Source organism: Triticum aestivum, chromosome 2A (assembly GCF_018294505.1).
Source record: "Triticum aestivum cultivar Chinese Spring chromosome 2A, IWGSC CS RefSeq v2.1, whole genome shotgun sequence".
Taxonomy (NCBI): Eukaryota; Viridiplantae; Streptophyta; class Magnoliopsida; order Poales; family Poaceae; genus Triticum; species Triticum aestivum.
Window position 1 is genome coordinate 746,531,741 of NC_057797.1, and position 8,147 is coordinate 746,539,887.

Here is an 8,147-nt window from a genome sequence, read left to right on the forward strand (position 1 = left end):
CCACCGACGAGCACCACCGCACCCACCGTCTCCCCCTCGACCCCTCGCTGTGCTTGCGAGCTCCGCCTCGACCCCCTCCTTCCTCCCCACCGACCCACGGCCCCCCCGGAAGCCCCGCAACGCCGCCACCATCGTCGTTCCGTCGCCGGCCACCGAAGCTCGCCGCCATTCGATTCGCCGCCGATAGGACATCCCCGAGCCCACTGACCAACCCTGCGGAACCGCTGTGAGCTCCTCTGCCGTTCGCCCTTTTTTCCCGTCGCTCCGCACGCTCCCTAGCGCTAGCGCTGCCGTGCCCGAAGCTCGCCGCCGCCGCGCCTCATCGCCGGCGTGGCTAGAGCCACCACAGCTCGAATCCGAGCACACCGCTGTGCTCAGAGAACTCCCAGGAGGCCGTAGCGCCCACCAGCCCCTCCTCCCATGCACCATAGCGCCATCTCCGCTGTTGCCCGAGCTCCGGCCGCCGCCGCGAGCTCGCCTCCGGCGAACCCCGGCCACCCCCGCACCTCCCGTTGGTTCCCCTAGATGCGCACGGGCGCAGGCTACCTCCTGGTGCCCTTGGCGCGTCGATCCGATGCCCCTAGCGCAAGTCCGGCGTTCCCCCGCCGTGCGGAATGGTCGCCGCCGGCGAAACTCCGGCAGGAGCTGATGTGGCCGGTCATTAGGGACTAACTACCCCGCTAATCACCCACTTGGCCACTGACAGCGGGCCCCACCCCTGGTCAAACCCCAGTCAGCGCTGGGTTTGACCGGGATTAGCTCCTGTGTCACTGACGTGTGGACCCCACACGTCAGGTTTGACCCGGGGCAGCCCTGTTGACTTGCTGATGCAAGCATGACGCAGTGCTGATGTCATAACTCATTTTCTGGATTTAACTTAATTCTGAAATTCCAGAAAATGCCTAAAACTTCTAAAATTCATAGAAATTCAACCGTAACTCCAAATTAAATAAATTATATATGAAAAATTATCAGAAAAATTCAAGGAATCCATCTGTACCATTTTCATGCATGTTAGAACAACTTATAACTACTGTTTAGGGCAAATGAAGTGAATGGCATTTGAATAATCACATATGGAGTTTGAATTTGAATTTTATATTCAAACCAACTTCATTTAATCTGTTGCTAGTTGCATTAGCCCAAAACACATTCATTTTGCCATGTCATGATCATGCATCATATTGTGCATTGCATTGATTGTGTTCCCTTCTGTGTTGCCGGTATTTGTCCCCTCTCGATAGACGTGATACCGATGATGTGATCGTTGACACTGATGAAGACTCAATGTTATCTTCAGAAGTGCCAGGCAAGCAAAACCCCCTTGTTCATTCCGATACAATCCTACTCTCTCGCTCCTGCTCTCTTTTACTGCATTAGGACAACATCGATTCATCTGTTACTTGCTGCGGTAGCTGAACCCCTTTATCCTCTGCATGACCTGTCATTCCACAGTAATTAGATGAAACCCACTAGCATGAGTAGGAGTTGTTTGAGCCCTGTTGTGCCTACTCATTCATGTTTGTTTGTCATGCCTGCTACTACTTAGAGTTGAGTCAGGTCTGATTCATCGGGGATGAATCAGAGGCGTGTGAACATGTCCTACTGTGTGTGAGATAAGTGTGTGAACACGATTTGGTAAAGGTAGCGGTGAGAGGCCATGTAGGAGTACATGGTGGGTTGTCTCATTGCAGCCGTCCTCAGGAACTGAGTTCTGTGTTTGTGATCCATGATTCAGCTACTACCACGCATTGGGCCCGAAACCAATGGACCCTCTCGGCTTCTTGATCACCCTTGTCCTCTGTCCAGGAGTTGCAAGTAGTTTCTGGTGTTTGTAGTATGCTGGAGGCCGTGGGCAGCGCTGACCGTAGGGGTGGGCTGTGATGCGGTAGGCACGTGGCACGGTGTACCGGGCACCCGTTTGGTGTCTCGGGAACCCTGTTCACATCGTTTGGGGCTGTGAGCGAAACTCCGGCCGGATCTCCTCATGGATGGAACCCGAATAGGCGATAAACCTGGACTAGAGACTTAGGTGATTAGGTAGGTCGTGGCCGACACCCACGTTGGGCTTCCGCTTGAAGGTTGCCGAGTACATGTCGTGTAAACGGCCGTAAGTGGTGAGAGCGTGTGTGAAGAAGTACACCCCTGCAGGGTTAACCTAATCTATTCGAATAGCCGTGTCCGCGGAAAAGGACTTCTGGGTTGCTTATATCAGTTCATAGACAAGTGAAAGTGGATACTCTAAAATACGCAAGATAAGCGTGAGTGCTATGGATGGCGTTCTCGTAGGGGGACGGGAGCGGATCCATAGTGGTGTATTGCTATGGTGAATATGTGGACTCGTGTGCGCCACCTCAAAAGAGTTACATTGCAGTCGTAGTTTAGGATAGCCACCGAGTCAAAGCTGGCTTGCTGCCGTTAAACCCCACCATCCCTTTGTTGATAATGATGCATATGTAGTTAGTTCTGATGTAAGTCTTGCTGGGTACATTTGTACTCACGTTTGCCTATTTTATGTTTTTGCAGAGAGACTTCAGTCTCACTAGTATTTCCGCGTGGTCTTCGACGTTTAGCTTGTTACCTCAGCTACGATCTTGTGCCTCGGCAGGATTTGGTAGATAGTCAGGCTTCTCAGCCTTTTTCATTTATAGATGTCTGTACTCAGACATGATAGCTTCCGCTTGTGCTTGATTTGTATGCTCTGAATGTTGGGTCATGAGACCCATGTTTGTAATATCTCGCTCCTCGGAGCCTATTGAATAGATTACTTGAGTCGTAGAGTCATTTTGTGATGCCATGTTGTATTGCACATATCGAGCATATTGTGTGTATGTTATTGAAATGCTTGGTATGTGTGGGATCTGACCATCTAGTTGTTTATCCTTAGTAGCCTCTCTTACCGGGAAATGTCTCCTAGTGTTTCACAGAGCCATGGTAGCTTGCTACTGCTCCGAAACACTTAGGCTGGCCGGCATGTGTCCTTCTTCGTTCCTGTGTCTGTCCCTTCGGGGAAATGTCACGCGATGAATACCGGAGTCCTGTTAGCCCGCTACAGCCCGGTTCACCGGAGTCCTGCTAGCCCAGTGCTACAGCCTGGATTCACTCGCTGATGACCGACACGTTCGATGCTGGGTCATGAATGCCTGTCCCTGTAAGTCTGTGCCACTTTGGGTTTACGACTAGCCATGTCAGCCCGGGCTCCTTATCATATGGATGCTAGCGACACTGCCATATACGTGTGCCAAAAGGCGCAAACGGTCCCGGGCAAAGGTAAGGCGACACCCGTGGGAATACCATGCGTGAGGCCGCAAAATGATATGAGGTGTTACATGCTAGATCGATGTGGCATTGAGTCGGGGTCCTGACAGCGTTGGTATCAGAGCTTGACTGCCTGTAGGTTTACCAAGCCAACTGGTCGAAGTTGAGTCCAGAAATGCTTTAGTTATATAAGGGAATTGATTGTGGGATGGAACGTAAGGCTCTTTTACTCCTTATACCTCATGCCTTCTGATCTGAGTCATCATCTTCTCTTCTACGGGGATTAAGAACTAGGTCTTCTCATCTATCTATCAGGATCACGTGTTACTAATCCGTAGACTTATAGATTGTTGGATTTAAGTCTCAGTTCAGTTCCTACTACTTCCGTATGTTAATTGTTGATCTCGAAACCTTGATATTGTGCTTCTGAGTGGTTATGCCACCATTTTTGTGAATGTCTCAAGTCTTTTCTGAGCATTTACAGCCGTTATGCTGTCCGAGTCATCCCAGGTTTCTAAATAGTCCGATGCATTTGCAAATCCCTTCCTTCTGTTTCCGATGTTCCCATGGGCCATATTAACCACACTAATCGGTGTGTTGAGGTAATTATTGCCTCGACATATATGTTGGAATTATTACTAAGGCCCTAAGTGCTTAGGGGATCATCTAGTGGTCTAGCCATGATTTGTGTCCTAGTGTGAAGATTCTGGCCTTTATTCTCAGAAGCATCCCGTGATGCTACTTAGTAGTAGGTATTCTACTCCTGGGTTCTGAACCCGAGATTCACTCTACTTACTTCATGTTGATAGTAATTGCTAGTGCCTTTAGGATATTAGTAACCTTTGCGATAGTCCTTGAAGTCCGTGGTATCTTCTTCTTCCAAATACCATGAACTACTTATGGCAGAAGTTCCTCGTTGAATTGAAATATCACAACAGGATTATTCTTGAGGAGTTCTCCATTCATAAATCGTGACTCTGCCAGTTCTACCTTTCTGCATGGGCTATCTGGAAGAAATATGTTGAACTTGGTTCGACATACTAATCTATGCATCCACAACTCAGAAAGTTATATGTTCCTTTGAGTTGTTCTCTTTAGTTGCATTCTGACCCTCGTCTATCAATTGATAGTCAAGAGTATGCGTGCGTTCGTTTATCGATGCCTATTACTCTTGTGGTCCGTCAAGCCATTCTGTCCTGAATGACTTGGAGAAACAAACTCCAGTACCTCATCCATATCTAGGATTGGGTCAAAGTAGTTGTATTCCGCAGATCAAATGCCAATCCAGCTTTTGGTTCTGTTCTACCTTGGAGTATTACCCCCTTTATGTCAGAATTGTCATGAGAACTGCACCAACTCTCATGAATTTTGACGTAGTGATACTTCTCACCATCATTAGTCATTCCTCGGCCCTCGTGTTGATGCAACCGGAATACCGACAAATGAATTGTGATGTGTGAAATCAATACTGCTAGCAACTCTGTTGCTTGGTAGTTAAAGGATAATAATTTCATTCTTAGTATGTTGGTTTTCGAATCATCCTTCTAAGACTGATCGTGCTACCTAGTCCTTATTTCGGTGCACCCTTCGATTGATGAGTTAGGATCTTGTCAAGTCCTCACTCATTTGATCATATCATCTTGCCCTGAAAAGCAAGATTGTTCTCGAGCTTAGTAACATATAGGTGGTTCGTGATTTCCGAAGATCTTCTCGGAAGTATTACCAGATTGTCACCTGACTGCTATGTTGAGCTCGTGATCAAGTTGGTTTCTTGTGAACCCCCTTCTCTCCAAGAATCGGTGTTAGATATCCCTGAGCTAGTTGGTTAAGCTAGACAACAACTTGGAGAGTTGGAAGATAAAAGCTTGTCTGGCTTAGTTCGTTCCAAAGGGATATTCTTGTGTTGTGTGTGTTGAAGAAAGATGATATCTTCATCGATTGGTCCTTGTGATCAGTTGCTGGACCTATTGTCTTATCAATCCTTTGATTTGAGTGTGGGTTATCGTCAAATCAAATTAGTACCAACGATGCTCGTAATGTTGTCTTATTCGTGGTTGATCCCTCGAGCATACACCATTATATCTTTTAGGTCTGACCAATGCTATCACTTGTTCACTTAACTATGGAATTCCTTTTAAAAGGAAACCCAGATGAATTGTTGTTGTGCCCATTGACAACATCCTTGTCTTCTCCATAATTTTGCTGAACATTAAGCTAGTGTTGGAAACTTTTGAAAGCATTTGTTCATGCTAGCTCATGAAGCATATTTTTGGATGAAGGTAGTGACTTCCTTTAATTCATGTGCATCTGATGCAAGTTGCCGCCGTGGATTCGAGAAAGTCAATGTTGCTTTCTTTGGAATCATTCCAAATCAGTCATGCACACGTGCGAAGAATGCTGTGGTTTGAAGACTTGCAACCTTCAATCTATATGTATCCCTAGCACACCAAGCCACTGATTGATTTGTTCAAGGAGAAGGAGTTCCTTCATAAGAGCTAATCCGGACTTATGAAAGAACTTCGATACCCTCGTTGATGGTTCCCCCTCCTGAACTCGGTAGTGTTTATTATAAGACTACCACGTGGTCATGCTTGTCTGGGACAACGTGTTCACATGTTTGTAGCAGAACCAGCTCATGTTTTGGAGCTTGCTATCGTAGTTCATTCCCCGAGAATCTCGCAACGTCATCTCGTCGATTCGTGTTGCAAACTTCCGTTTTTCTTCCTGGACTCGATGAGTCTGGAATATCCTGACACCAACCAGATCTGAATCTCAGGCAGATATGATGGTTGGAACATTTCCCAAGAACTATAATATTGGTCTCTCGATAATCGGTAAGGTGGATGTCGTGGCCAACACACCCATCCGGTAGACCTGTTATTGTAGTATCTTGGTTGAGGAAGTTGCCCCCCCCCTAGGGATTTCGTAGGATTTACTCCCTAGTTGCCCCTATGGATTTTTGTGTTCCCGAAGTCCGACCTTTTACTTGATGTTTTAGATATCAAACCATATCTATGAATGGGTTATACTAGCACATCAAGGAGAACATTAGAAGCGGAGTGCTAAATGTCTCTCGGTCGATCATCCAGATTTTAGTTGCTTGGCCTCGCTAAGGTGAAATCTGAGAAAGTGTTATCCTCCTTCGCATCTGCATCGTCCATCGCTATTCATCATGGTAGTATGTTGTGTTGTCAGCACCCTTGACGCGGTTGTTGATAAAACCTTGATGATTGTGGAAATGCTCAAGTTCTTGAGAGCACGCACAAGCGCTACGTCTTACCATCGGCACTAGCTGGGATTGCCCCAGATTTCCTCGGTTATGCTATAACCACTCCAACAGTGAATTCACTCTCTATTGTTGGGTTCTTCCCCAGTTACTAGAATCATTCCCAGCATTTGCATTTTGTTCCCAGCTTGCACCGCCAATGTGCCATTCTACCACGGGTCTCTTCCATCTCCGGTGATAAGGAAATTCATCCATTACGTTGTCTTCAACAAGGTAATCCACATCATCCAAGTCCGAGTATGCCATTCTACCGACCCCCTCCAAACGATTGCTGTGATTTGCCTTAGGCTGATATAGAGAGTCTCAATGATCTCTATATCAAAAGTAATTCTTTTTGCCACTTAAGATAATAATCTACGAATCACCCTCCTCCAGGATGTTTCGTCGTGGTATCATGGCAACTCAACTCCTCGCTACGTTGACAATCGTTTGCCACCCTCTTAAGCGTGAAATTGTTGTCTACTTAGTGAACCTTCGTCATCCGTCTCTTTCCACCCCTCTTGATGTGTATCTCGTGTCTCAACCCGAAAGATGGTTCTATGTCTCATTCCGTGAGTTAATCCTGAGTTGTTCGACCTTCGAGAAGAACCATTCTTTTAGGGTCTTTCTTTTCCTCTCGTTGTCATGTTAGTTGGATTTCTCAGAGCAAGACGACAAGACAAAGATGGTGTTCGAATCAACGTTCCCATGAAGTGCAACCTGGATCGTGAAGATTGTACTAGTTGCGTTACCTTTCAACTTACCCTACACTTGAATCTCGGGACGAGATTTTTGTTTAGTGGGGGTGAGTTGTCACAGCCCTAGAATTTGCTTGTAGCTATTTACCTGAGTGAGCTTGATGCATCATGTCTAAATTCTGAAAGTTGAATTGAGGTTAGTTGAAACCCTCATAAATCACCTCAAAAATAATCAACATTAAAATCTTTTCAAAGAAGTCCAAGAAAATGTTCCTCTTAGTCTCTGAAAATATTGGCAAGAGGTAAAACTTGAAAACAATATTTTTGGAATCTCAGAGATATTTATTTTAGGCCTTTGAATTAATTAAATAACTATTTGCATTGGATATATATATTCTTTATATAATTAATATATTTCCAATAATCCTGGAACATTTTATGTGGCTTGGGATATTTTAATTCTAGTCACATATTTATTTTCAGGATTTTATAAAATGATTTGGTTTGTAAGCTAAATCAAAACAAAGCAAATAATTAGAAAACAGAACAAAAAAAAAGGGGAAAGAAGAGAAGCATTACCTGCAGCCCACCTGGGCCACTTACCTGCTTACCAGAGCCGGCCCAGTTCCCCCAGCCGGCCCAGCCCACCTCCTCCTCCTATGTCCTCTTCCTCCTCTGCCAGGAGGACGAGCAGAGGCGAGGCGTGGCGCTCGCCGACGCTGCCCCGGCCACCTCCTGCTTCCCCCCCCCCTAGCCACCTCCTGCTTCCTCCCTGGCCTCCCCAGCGACGCCCCGGACGACGCCACGCACCCCCTGCACCGCTCCCCTCTCCCCGTGCCCCTCTTCCCCCCCTGTTCGCCTCTCCCTCTCGCTCACCGAATGCGCCCGCCGCCACCGACGAGCACCACCGCACCCACCGTCTCCCC